This window comes from Acomys minous, assembly GCF_964271855.1.
Source record: "Acomys minous genome assembly, chromosome: 1".
NCBI lineage: Eukaryota > Metazoa > Chordata > Mammalia > Rodentia > Muridae > Acomys > Acomys minous.
Genome location: NC_140483.1, coordinates 101,879,126 through 101,891,904, shown reverse-complemented (window position 1 = coordinate 101,891,904; position 12,779 = coordinate 101,879,126). Strand labels below are relative to the sequence as shown.

The window sequence follows — 12,779 nt, the reverse complement described above, 5'->3', positions numbered from 1 at the left end:
TGGCATAAAAGGTGGACATTAAATCCAAAATTGAAAACGATTATGATTTTATGATTTAAAAAGCATTCAGGGCTCCCAAGATGATATGTCTTAGGAGGACGTGAGTTTAAATCCCCTGCACTCACATAAAGAGGCAGGCATGGCTTCCTGTTCTTATAACCCCAGCATTGGCTGGGTGAGTAAAGGCACATAGGTCCTATGACTATGATAACCAGTCCACCTAGGTTAAATGGCAAAATTCAGATTCAGCAAGAGATTCCATTTCAGGACACAAAATGGAGCCCAATAAAGATCCCTAACATCTTTCTCTGGCCTACACGGGCATGAATGTGGATACTCACATTCAGCATTGAGAATTTTTTTTTTTGCTTCGAGCCATGTATTGGCTATAATTGTGGGGACCTAAGGAACTTCTCACTTGAGAGAGGAGCTCTTCATGTTAGAGAGCACACTGGCTTACCCTTCCTGTCTGGTAGGACTTGAGCATCACTTTCACAGCTCAATTCTTTCCTTCCACAGAGGAGAAAACTGAATTTTAGAAAAGTGAAGAGACTTGTGTGCCTGACTTCACAAAGCTGGTGAGTAGACAGCCCTGAATGGAGCTCAGCTGGGTTTGCATTTATAGTTTCCTTGAAAAACTGAAGGTATATATAGTGCAATTGTGGACACTTAAGATTCCAGGCCTGAAAATAAGCATGGCACTTTTTAGTATATCAAACACGTAAAAGACGAGGGCAGGAAAAGGGGCCTAGAATAGCTGTGAAATAAGTGGAAATGACTGGCCCTTTGAGAGGGGCAAAGTGACCTCTGATACAGAATAGTATTTTGTGACTTTCCTGGGGAAATAAGTGAAGAAAACTTTGTTCACCCAAGATAAGACATTGACCACACCCACTCAGACAAAAGTGGAGATTACATTTTGAAGTATATGAATAACTTGCAAAAACAAAATCTATCCCCAAACATGATACGTTTTCCATTATTCTACCTAAGTCTAACTTTGTGAACCAGTGAGTATATTGAGGCTAGTTACAGGAGTATGGGTGAGGAGTTATAAGAGCATAGGCGCCTCCAAGACAGCTACATGGATGAAAAGCCCATTTGCCAACATGGGAGACCACTCAGAAAACTTGCCTCTTTGGAATTCTCTTTACACTTTGTAAGCAACATGGCTACTCGAGAGTTGCCTCTCTTGAGCAATTGCTACCACTTATATAGCATTGGGTAAAGCCCTTATGAATTGTGTACCTTTCAGGAGGTTCTTGATTCTGGTGAGGTTTATGTACTTCCTGAGTCCTGTAAAATTCAGTTACTTCCCGAACTTCAGTTAGCCTCTCATACAGAAGGCTTCCCTCAACTGAGAGTAAAGTGTTGCACAGTGGAAACCCCAAGAAGGCAGCAACTTGCTTCCTCTGCTCCTGATTTATTTTTTTTAGGAAAAAGAAGTGCCTGACTTTCAATATAGAATTTAATTTTATTTTACTAGTTTTTAAAAACTTAATTGAGCAAAACAGTAACTAAATGAGGCATATAATTAGAATAGTCTCAGAAAAAGAGCAAAATCTTAGAAGATATAGATAATATTTAAAATGTGGATGCTTACCATGTTGGAGATGAAATAGAGTCAGTAGATCATGATTTGAGGACAGAGTCAGTATTATTATATCCTGGAAATTATTTACATTTACGTGATAATATCAGAAAACCCCAAATAAGCATACTTATATATAAACTTGATCAGTTTAATTATGTCTCAACACAGGTCATGCTTTAAAATTTCAGGGCATATTGACTTAGATGAAAAGAGACTACTAAATCTTGAGACAAGTATATGAATACTTTGCAGGGAAAAAAAAAGTAAGCTTACTGATTTTGTCTATATTGGAATTTAAGAAGACAGTGAAGTCCACTTGGGAGAAGTTGCTGTTTGTTCTTTGTCGTGAAGTAATTGTTGAGAATCCTGTTGGTTCCCCCTCCCCCACTGCCCCCTCTGTTTCTACCTGCGCACTAAGGAGAGCTAATGAGCCATGTTACGGATATTTTTTTTTAACACATTAGCCTGCTGGGTACAGATAGACTGGATTGGAATTGAGATGATGGGAAAGAACCGTGAAAATATTTTAGCCTCTAATTTGTACTTAACGTGTTTCTATGCCAGCATGGATGTGGGTAGAGGCCATGAAACTAGAAAATGACTCATGGTGGGAATGCATGATCTTTAAGGAGGGAACATGTAGAAGGTAATAAGCACACATGTTCTTCAAGTGGGGAGTGGTTACAAGGAGCAGACGCATACTGGGGATGAGGCTAGAAAAGAGTAAAGGTGTGGGTCAGCCAAGTGAGGTATATATCAAAATGCCTAATTGTGTGTCAACTTGACACATGCTAGAGATATCCCAAAAGAGGGGAAATACCTCCTTTATATTCAGCTGTAAGGCGTCTACTTAATTGGTGATTGATGGAGAGGAGCTCAGCCCATTGTGCGGGGTGGTCTGGCTTCCATAAGAAAGGAAGCTGAACAAGCCATGATGAGAAAGCAGCAGGCAGCACCCTCCATGGCCTCTGCGTCAGCTCCTGCCTCCAGGTTCCGTCCCTGTTTGAGTTCCTGTCCTGACTTACTGTGATGATGATGAACAACGATATAGAAATATAAGCCGAATAAACTCCGTTCTCTTGGTCATGGTGATTCATTGCAGCAATAGTGACACTCACTAAGACAATATGCTAACTAAAAGTTGTATAAACTTTTGAAAGAGACATTACTCAGTTTGAGGGAGAAATATGTAATGGCTAGGAAAAATGTAGGATTTAGGACAAATTGTGTGTGTGTGTGTATGTGTGTGTGTGTGTGTGTGTGTGTGTGTGTGTGTGTGTGTGTGTGTGTAAGACTGGAAGGAGGGGAGAAATTTTGTAGGGAAAAAGAACTGGCAACAAAGAAGAGTAGATACAGATAGACAAGAGTGGAATCTTGTGAAGGCATCAACTTACTTGTAGAAAAAGCATCCCCTTTAAGAAAAGCTGTCCCTTGGGTAGATCAGAGTAGGGGTTCGATGTTCACTATTTGTATCATCCTTGGTTAGTGCAATAGTTTGAGCAGACCTCCTTGACCATGTAGTGAGGGAGGAGGTCCCCCTCAGTCTTAGACCTAGGGGAAGGGGATAAGGTGAAAAGAGGAAGGAGGGAGGAATGGGAGGATACAAGTGATGAGATGACAATTGAGTTGTAATCTGAATAAATTAATAAAATTAAAATAAAATAAAAAGAATAGAAAGAAAAGCTGTCCCTTTCCCTATGGGTGTGATCAAAGCCTGCATGGAGTGAACCTGGCATTGCCCATCCATAACAGCACTTTGCATCATTGAATTGAAGACTGAAATCTCAGCTCTCATGAGCAAAGTGCATTTACCTGATGGCTTATGTGTGTAAAACATTCACTTCGACATGAAAGAAGAATATTCTTTACTGACCATAACTATTTTTAATATATTACTTTTTGCTTGAAAAACTTTAAAACATGTACCATTTCTGATTTTATAATTTCAAAAATTAGAAGATTGAATATTGAATGAAATATTCATGTTAATCTACGTAAAATAAGTTGGATAATGATAAGACCTGTTTAGGAAGTTAGAAATCTAACTGTGAAGGGTTGATGTCCATATACCCTTTTCTTTTTAGTTTGTGTTTACTCAATATTCATAGTAAATTAAGAAAGAAGTTAAGGACTATAAAAATTATACCTGTTAATTTAAGAAAATATGGATTAAGTTATTTACTTTTAAAAGTTTACTAAATAACACTTTTTTCTGCTTATGGAAGGAAACCTGTGACATCAAGCATTAAAAATGTCACTAGAGTATTTATATGTAAGTCCATAAAATTAAGAGCAAAATATGAGTCTCTGTGTGTATGTCTGTGTTTGTGCACTCCCGCGCACTCACACATGCAAAATAAACTCTCTGTTTCTAGGCATGGTCTGGTACAAAGGTCCCTCATTTAAGTCTTAGAGCAAAATAAACATGTGAGATTATAATTATTTTATTGAGCTTTCCTATTTTATGACCCACTAATGGCTCATGGATTAGCATGCTAAAAACCTACGGCTTCAATGAGGTAGATTTTAAAAATGTACTCATTTATTGTTTCTGTTTTTAAATGCCAAGGAAATGCTCCATTCCCAGTCATTTTTCCATTTACAGTAAACCACAAAAGTATAATTATTTTTATTATGGAGAAAGAATTAAAATATGTTGTGCATATCCAACTGGCAGCATGTATATAATTTTTTAAAATTTCTATTAATTTCTAATGTAAATAGTTGAGCTTATAAGCTTGAGTGTATGTCTTACTACCAGCAATTGTATATCAGGTTTATTTGACTTCCTTCACTTTTTAGGATGAAATTACTAGAAACGTAACCTGATGGAATCAGTTGTCATTTTGGTGAGCAAATATAACTCAAGGCACACTTTTAAAAGTTGACATTCCGTATACTTTAATTTCGGTATGCATCATCATTTATTTGCATCATATTCTATGTTGAGGACAGTTACATGTTGATTCCTTTGTTTTCCACCATTTTTGCATGCAGCTTCATCTCCAAATAACAGGGTTTGGATAGAAGTCTATATCTCTGTTTAATCTTCCCAAATTTTCCAAGTAGGTTAAATGTCTTCACCTTCTCTGAGTCTAAGTAATAAATGAGTGGATAGAGTCAAAGAACATCCCCAGTTCCATGGGCAAAACGTACACAAATGCGAATAAGTGCCCCATCACCAAGTGTTAGTATTTCTACTGTTCATGAGTAAATTCAATTTGAAAAGCAAGAACAAAGATTGTTTTGTTTTATTTTATTTTGTTTTAACAAGGCACTTGACTCAGTAACTCAAGAGGCTGTGGTGGACATGGACCACTTAAGCTTATAGCTCAAGTTCAGTTTTGGCAACAAGAAAGTGTCAAAGGAGACTAACAAAGACTCAATAGAGTGCTCAATAATCTAGCCTACCTAGGTTTACCTAGGTTTAGAGTACGGGTAAAATCTAGAGTATTAAAATGAATGTAGGCCCTTAAAACTCTTTGTTTTATCAATGTCTTATTTGCTTGATAGCACTTTCAGTAGAGCTTACGTGAGTGAAGAATAGCATTTGTCAGTATTACTTGAAGAATCTTAAGTATTTTTAAAAGTCATTCTATTATGAAAGAGTAAACCATTTGACATGTCTGTATTGCTCACTTAAATCAATATCTTTACACAGTGGGTTTTCTAATAAACACATATATCTATGAAGACAATAAAATGTGTATCAGTTTCAGAGGTAGGTGCTTGAGTGTGGAAGCAGGAATTGTGAGCCCACCCTGAATATTAAGGAAAGTCATGTATTCCATTCTAAAATAAGACGTGACCAAAAGATAAATATGTGTTGGCAGCATGTGTCTTTGCTCAAGTTGCTATAGAATTTTAAACCTCAGCTTTCTCTGTTTTAAAATATATTTCTCCTAAGAGTTAAGTGAGGAAAGCTGAAGTTGCTGTATAAAGTTCCTGGCACAGAAGTTGTTCTCAATGTTTGTTAAGTGCAGTGTTTTTCTTTTCTATAGAATTCTTAAGATTACTGACGAAGTCAAAACCTTGGTTAAGGGTGCCATTATCTTCTTTGACTATGTTTTGAAGCTTTGTTAGTTAACTGTAGAAAATTAATTGCTTAACCTAAGTAAAAATAATTTCTCCTGAATAGTCCAAGGATATTGCACCTAAAGGTGGCCTTCATATAACACACGTCAAACCTTTTATTTCTTGAATGTTTCTCCAACAATGTGATTATCAGATTCAGATTGACCAGATGGAAGCAGTTCTGTGTCTTTGGGGGAAGGATTAGGTTTTGATGGTCCCCCCGGAAGACAACTCAGCAGAGAAAGAGTCCGAAGTGGGAAGCACTTCTTTGGTGTTGTGCTCCCATTCACAACATAGCAAAAGTCAGAGGTGAAAGTAGCAAGGGAATAATTAATAGGCTGAATTATCAACAAAATTCTGAATTGGATGCAAGTGACTTTGTGTGTGTATGTGTGTGTGTGTGTGTGTGTGTGTGTGTGTGTGTGTGTGTGTGTTTGTGTGTGTGTGTAGCAAACAAAAGAAATAAAATGAAAAATCTGGTTAAAAAAAGAAAAAAGAAAAGAAAACCCTCCTAATTCTGTTTCTTTTGCATTGAGTTTTTGATCAATAATGTGAGTCTTGAAGTTTACCTTTTGCTGTATTTTCAAGTTTATTTATATCATTTTCAGCAAAATTATTTTAATGGCAGTGTTGATTGATTAGAGTGTACATTGTACTACCTGAAAAAGAAAAAACAAGATGATATGAAGGTTAACAACCTTTAATTTTTAGATGGTTTTTGTATTTATATGTTTTTTATGGGAAACATCCTGCATACAATTGTATATTTATTAAGAATTGTACAATTCTTAATAAATATATGCCTAAGTATATTTTTTACTCATTTCTATTTACTTATCTACATAATACAAAAGTTTGTTGGAAATTAATACTACCATAAAATTTCAGTTAGGTTGACTGGATGATATCTAATATATGCAGTGAAATTAATCCAAATTTTGAGAATAATCAGCTATCTGATCCTTAATTTTCAATTAAAGCAAGTTTTATTATGTAATCTAACACTGAATTGTAAAGATGCCAGTTAAAATAAAATCAAATTAGACAATTAAAAACCTATTACTGATTATTTTACATCAAAGTATAACATCAACAATTTCTTGTTTTTTCCCGCCTCTGGAATCTTGATATAAAATATAGCTAAGGCAACTTGTACTATTTCATAGGTTACTACAAATAAAATAGGTGAAAGACAGTGTTTCTAGTCCTCATCATGATCTCTAGTAGGTAACTGCGTTTCCTTACTTTTGTTCTTCATATCAGAGGATAGACTTAGTTCATTGCTTTTCAAGCAGTGTTTTGAGGATCCTACAGATCAAGGCTGATTTAGTCTTCCAGATAATTATAATTTGGGTTATGCTCTTGAATGTTTCTTAAATGTCTGAAAGGCTCCTGATCTCAATTACTTATAAAATTCCCTCACCTCTGGCATTTCTCTAATACCTGTGCTTCAGCCAGAAGTAGGAGTTGCCACCCAAGTCTGTTTTCCATTTCTGAAACTGTTTGATCTTGAGGAGTTTTGTAGCTCACCATCTGCTCACTCTTAGTTGACATCCAGTTCTTTTCTAAAGCTTAATTCTGTGTCTATCTCAGCGATAAGTAGACACAAACTGGGGTGGGAAGGACTGTCCTTCAGTGGAGTTTTAATACAACAGTGTGTGTCAGTATTACTTATGAAGTAATTACTGATGTTCACTATCCTTGCTTGGTGTGTTTGAGAAGTTGCCATTTCTCATTCTTCCGGAGTCTACCCATGGGATGAAGAGAAAATGACAGTGGTAGGACTCTGGGGTATCCATCAAGAAGAAACACAGTCTTCACAGACTAACCATAGAGAAATTTAAGATAAACAATTTTATTTCAGTAAAAATTACACACCACAAATTTTAAATGAAAAGAACCTACAAACTATCAACACAAACAAACAAACAAAAAACCCCCCAAATAATACATAATCAATAGGTGTTTCTGTACAATTCTTGACTTTCCAAGCCATGCATGCCTTTGTTGTCTAACAGGAACAAAATCTCTGCAATCTGTTTTTATGCCGCAAAAATTGGTGAGTCTTACTAGACATTACAGATAGACGTTTTATATAACTTTGAATAAAGTCATTCCAGTTCATTTGAAACAGTAATACAAAGTTGACTACGACTAGGAGGAATGTAACAATGTTCTCAACATGACAACATTGTAAGTGACTCATTCTCATGGCTTTTGTTTTGTTTTGTTTTGTTTTGTTTTGTTTTTTATTTCTTCCCCTTGTCTACTACCTAGGTCTGGGCAGTATACTATAGAAACCTCCCTGAACAAAAATGCAGTTGAGGAACATGTCACCCCTCCTCAGTTACTTAAGCAACAAATAAATGAGCTGATCACCAACAGCTGATTTGGAAAGCTTAGAGGCTCTCTTGGGTAGATTTTGAGTTTGTTTTAGTCTTTCTTTAGATGCTGTTCTGAAGACATATATAGTTTTCACCACCCTGGAAAACATCAGTTAATATGCTTGTAAATATTGCTGTGGTATATCATCTCTCTTAGATTATCGACTGAGATCAAGCTTTAATTTTAAACTGTAGGATCAACAAAGGAAGCACTCATGTTTTGATTCTATATGAAATAGGAGCTGTCTTTCAACCATATTCATTATATCATCATCTTATAATTGTTTGCTCTTTGAAGTAATTACTAATCCATTTTTTTTTTTGGTTCAGGTTTAAATGTAACCTTTCCTTCCACCTGACACAAAGTGATAGTATTAAGGAATACTGAATATCTGAGCACTGTTACCTTCAATGGTCTGAATGTTGAACATGCATAGACATCTTAAAGTTAGAAAGGATGTGTTTATGATCCAACAAGAAAGTTCCAAGTTATGAGGCAATAGCCAATAGCTTACCATGTTACATTTTTCTAAAATACATAATTGATGATGTTTCTGAGAAATGAGTGTTGATCTTAAGATGTTTATTCACTCATTTCAAATAGCTCATATAAAAAGTTTCTTAATTGTATTTTCCCACATCAGTGAAGAGAACAGAAAGAGACTAAATCTTAGTTTTGCTGTCCCTAAACTGGTCAGCAGGACTCAGCCACCCTCTCCTTACATAGCCTGTTACATAAAACTAGGAGAGGCATTACCTTGTTAAAAAGTGATCTATCCCCCTATTCTGCATGAAAAGTGGCCTGGGGCCTGCCCCTGGGCATGCTTGCTTTCATGAAACCACTTCCCTCAGCCTTTATTACACTGCCCCCTGGACCTCACCAGGTGCCTTTGCAGTCTAAAGCCCTGAGGCAGTGCCTTGATTTTTCTCTATAGAAACATCTTCTGTGCCAGTCTTCACTGAAGTTCAGTGTGATTTCTTTCAAGTTGGATTTATATAATGAATCAGATGGTTGTTCCTTTTAAAATTAAAATAAAAGATGGAATTTAAAGAGAGCATAGATAACATTGAGTTATTTCTAAAGCTGATTATAACATCTGCTAAAGATTCTTTCTTAAATATTAATTTTTTTTTCTTACAGCTACCCTTTCTCTGTTAAAGTCTGTGAGGAAGAAACCACTGCTGTAGTGATACGAGTGACTTGTAGTGCAATTTCATATATACCAGGATGCTTTCTCAGCAACAACCCACATACATTCAAATCACGAGGACCCTTATTGTTATCACTATACATTTAAAATTAAAGTTTGGTAGTTAGGAAAGCCAACCGGGTGGCTACTTTTTGCAACGTAAATTTTTATTGCTTTAGTGAAATAAAATTTTGCAAAACTGACAATATTTTTCTTTTCTGACCTGTAGCTGTAAAGCCAAAACAGCTTGAATCTTAAAGGGTATAAGTGGTAGTTTATTTTAAGACCCTTTGGACAGACCATGGCCTGGGAATACAGATTACTCAGAAGTTCGCGTTCCAGAATTTTCATAAACTTATATAGTTTTACAGAACAAGAAAAGTCATAAGTCAAGGCAACTTTAAAATACAGTGGTGGTACATCAGAGAGGTGGTTATAGCAATATGAGAGAAGAGAAGTCTAAGACAGTATGATAATATTTTTAGCCTCTGGCTTGTTGGACCTTAGTGGTCTTCTAAGTTAAAAGATTTCCAAAGGTTTTTACCTATTAGTCACAGAACTACCTGGGCTAAATGGTTCTTTAGGGGTAAAGCTAGTTCAAGATGAGGTAATTCACCCTGGACCTGCATCATTCCAACCACCCCAACCACTACACTTTTAATCAATCAGTCTTTGCAGACACAGCTTCAGGAAACATCTCTGGTGGACAAAGCAGTGTCACGCTTCCTCAGAATTCTCTCTCTGTGATTCTCTTCTTGCGTTCCTGCCTTGGCTTGATGGCACCTCCAAGGTTTAGCTCCAGTGTTCTTTCTTAGGAAATCCCTCATGGGTCACATAGTCTAGGTTCTACCCCCAGCATTCTTTTCTCATTGTGCTATCATTGAGTGCTAGCTGTCAGGCTCCTCACACCTCTGCAGAGTTAAGATGCTGAGGACACTGATCAGACACCCTGCAAAGCGCAGAGAACTACCCGGAGGCCCCGAGGGAATCTCACAATCGATGGAGCCCAAGCTTCAGGTGGCCTGTCTTTACTGAGGGACTGTGAGGCAATCGCACTTCTTCCACACTGTCTCCAAATGTGAGGGTCTAAGTGGCAAACAACAGAACATTGGGAAAGGTAATGGGGCCCTGGAGCTGCATCTACACCCCTAGTGGTTCCACACGTCATCATTCTCCTGTGGCCATGAGCATCCAGAGGTGTTTATAACTATAGAACATGCTGGAAGACCTTAGAACTCAGGTACAGTTCCATCTTCCCATTGACAAGATCCAAGTCACATAGGCAATGCTGTAAAGACAAGTTAGAAAGAAGCGAAGCCATTAACTTCTTTTGTGCAGGGCAGGAGGCACACGTGCTAGCACATTTGTGCGGAGGGCAGAGGACAGCTTGCCAGAGTCTATTTTTCCTTCTATCATGTGGGGTCCAGGGATGAACTTCAGCTGTGAGGCTTGATAGCAAAGAGCCTTTGCACACTGAATCATCTTGCTAGCCCAAAAGGCTACTTGTTAATCGGCCTCCATGCTTGCAAGTTAGGACCCTTTCTTGTGGCTTACCTCCAGGTCAGCCTGTCGCGTTTTGGCTACCACGTATTTAATGAAGTACTTTCTGCGCTAATTATATAGTGCTAGGGCCATGTTTGAAGTGTCAACCCCTGGCATGTTTCTCACTGGGTACATGCCTGCATATGTATAAACGGGGCCAGTCTACATCGCTCATTAGTGTTCTGAGAGCAGACCACCTTTGCATCTGGTAACCGGCAAAGAAGCTAACCAGTAAATCTAAGTAACTAGTTTTCTCAATATTGTGATTGCTCCCCTGGTGGCTAGGTAGCATATATCTCTCATGTCTATGTCTCATGGAAGCATGTTTGAGTATCTCTTGCGATAGCAATAGGGTTTTCTTCAGTACGAACCATTCCCAGATCAGAAGGTTATTGCCAGTTGTTTTGTTCTCAGGCCACGCCATATTCCTTTTGGGCTACTGGTCTTTCAACATGCAGGGAGGGGATTAAAGTAAATCATTTAATCCATGCAACATGTCACTCAATAGTATACTTTTGGAAATTGTTTCCACAGGAGCAACAGGGAAAGCAGCCAGTCTGAGATATTGACACTAGAGAAAAACACCCTCACAGCTCTCTCCTCCTATTGATCCACCTATTCTCTACAAACACAGGCTCTGCTCCCAACTACAGCCTGTAAGTGGTGCCTGCTGAGGTTGCTAAATTGCTGTGTAAATTATTTATTACCTGGACACCTTGTAAAGATCTTACTTCTTCTTGTTGGACTTAGTTGTACTTTCTAGGGTCTCACGTATATTGAAAGGTTTCAAAAGATATACTGGCCACCATAGCCTGGGTCCCTTTGCTTCCTAGCCTATGGATGCAATCGGCCTCGCGAGCATTACACTTGCATTGCAATCAAAATCTCAGTTTGGAAAGATTGCCCATAGGAATCATCAACATACATATGCACAGAGGCCAGATGGGACAAGACAGTACGAGGCAATTAGCACACTTTAAAAGTAAATGATGTCAAGTACTGGAAGAATATTTATTAAGCAATAGGGATGGGAGCAGTTCCTGTTGACAGTGTTTATCAAAGAAAATATACCCACTTAATCTTCTTGAGCTAACAGAGCATCAATACTTAGAAAAAATTGTAACTGTCTTCTGTTATGAATATTCTTTTTCATTTAGGGTTTTTGGTGATGTTTTTATGGCTCGGAAAGTTTATGATATTCATAATTATTATAGCAAGAAACAAGCTTTTCTGTCCAACATACTCTTCTATCAGCTTTTCCCATTGGTAGCTCAGGATGAATGCAACTTTGTGAGTTTCGGCTGAAGTTATTTTAGTGACCGTTAAAACTTGGAAATGCAAAAAAGTATCTTTGTATCTGTCCTCACAACTGATGTATGGGCCAGGGCAATGGCTCAGTCAGTGTTTTGCCTGTGGGTCAAGCCTAAGGACCTGAGTTCGTGGAGCACCCATATCACTGGCCAGCAAACCTAGCAGAATTAAGGAGCTTACGTTTCAGTGAAACCATCACTCCAAAGGACAAAGAGGAAATGCTTGCAAAATGACTTCGTGAGTAAAGACGTCTACCATCAAGCCTGACAACCTGAGCTCAATCCCTGGCACATTCTTGGTGCACATTCTCCCTCATGCACATGTACCCACAAGTAAATGCATGTACATACTCCCCTACAAAACACCAACTTACTTGAATGTGCTTTCATAGTGTGAGAGTCTTTTTTGGCTTTTGTTTTGTTTTGTTTTGTTTTGTTTTGTTTTGTTTTGTTTTGTCTTGAAACAGGGTTCTCTGTGTAGCACTGGCTCACCTGGACCCCCTTTATAGACCAGGCTGGTTTTGAACTCACAGAGATCCACTTGCCTCTGCCTACCTGAGTGCTGGGATTACACAGGTTTGCACCACTTTGCCCAGCTGGTGTGAGCTTCTTAATCTATTCTCTGCCATGAGAACTCTGGCTTTAGATAAGAATGCATTTTTTTCTTACTATAAAGTGAAGTTAT

General features: G+C 37.8%; 1 protein-coding gene across 2 annotated transcripts in view; it reads left to right on the top strand.

The window, feature by feature from the left end:
• The window catches only part of HNF4G (hepatocyte nuclear factor 4 gamma), a 136,788-nt gene that overhangs the window by 59,059 nt on the left and 64,950 nt on the right, over nt 1-12,779 (top strand). The window contains exon 2 of one of the 2 annotated variants that reach the window (XM_084768112.1): nt 520-578. The exons of the other annotated variant lie outside the window; for it this stretch is intronic. The gene's annotated coding sequence lies outside the window, so the exon portion shown is untranslated. The remainder of the gene's footprint in view (nt 1-519; nt 579-12,779) is intronic. 2 annotated transcript variants of the gene reach the window in all.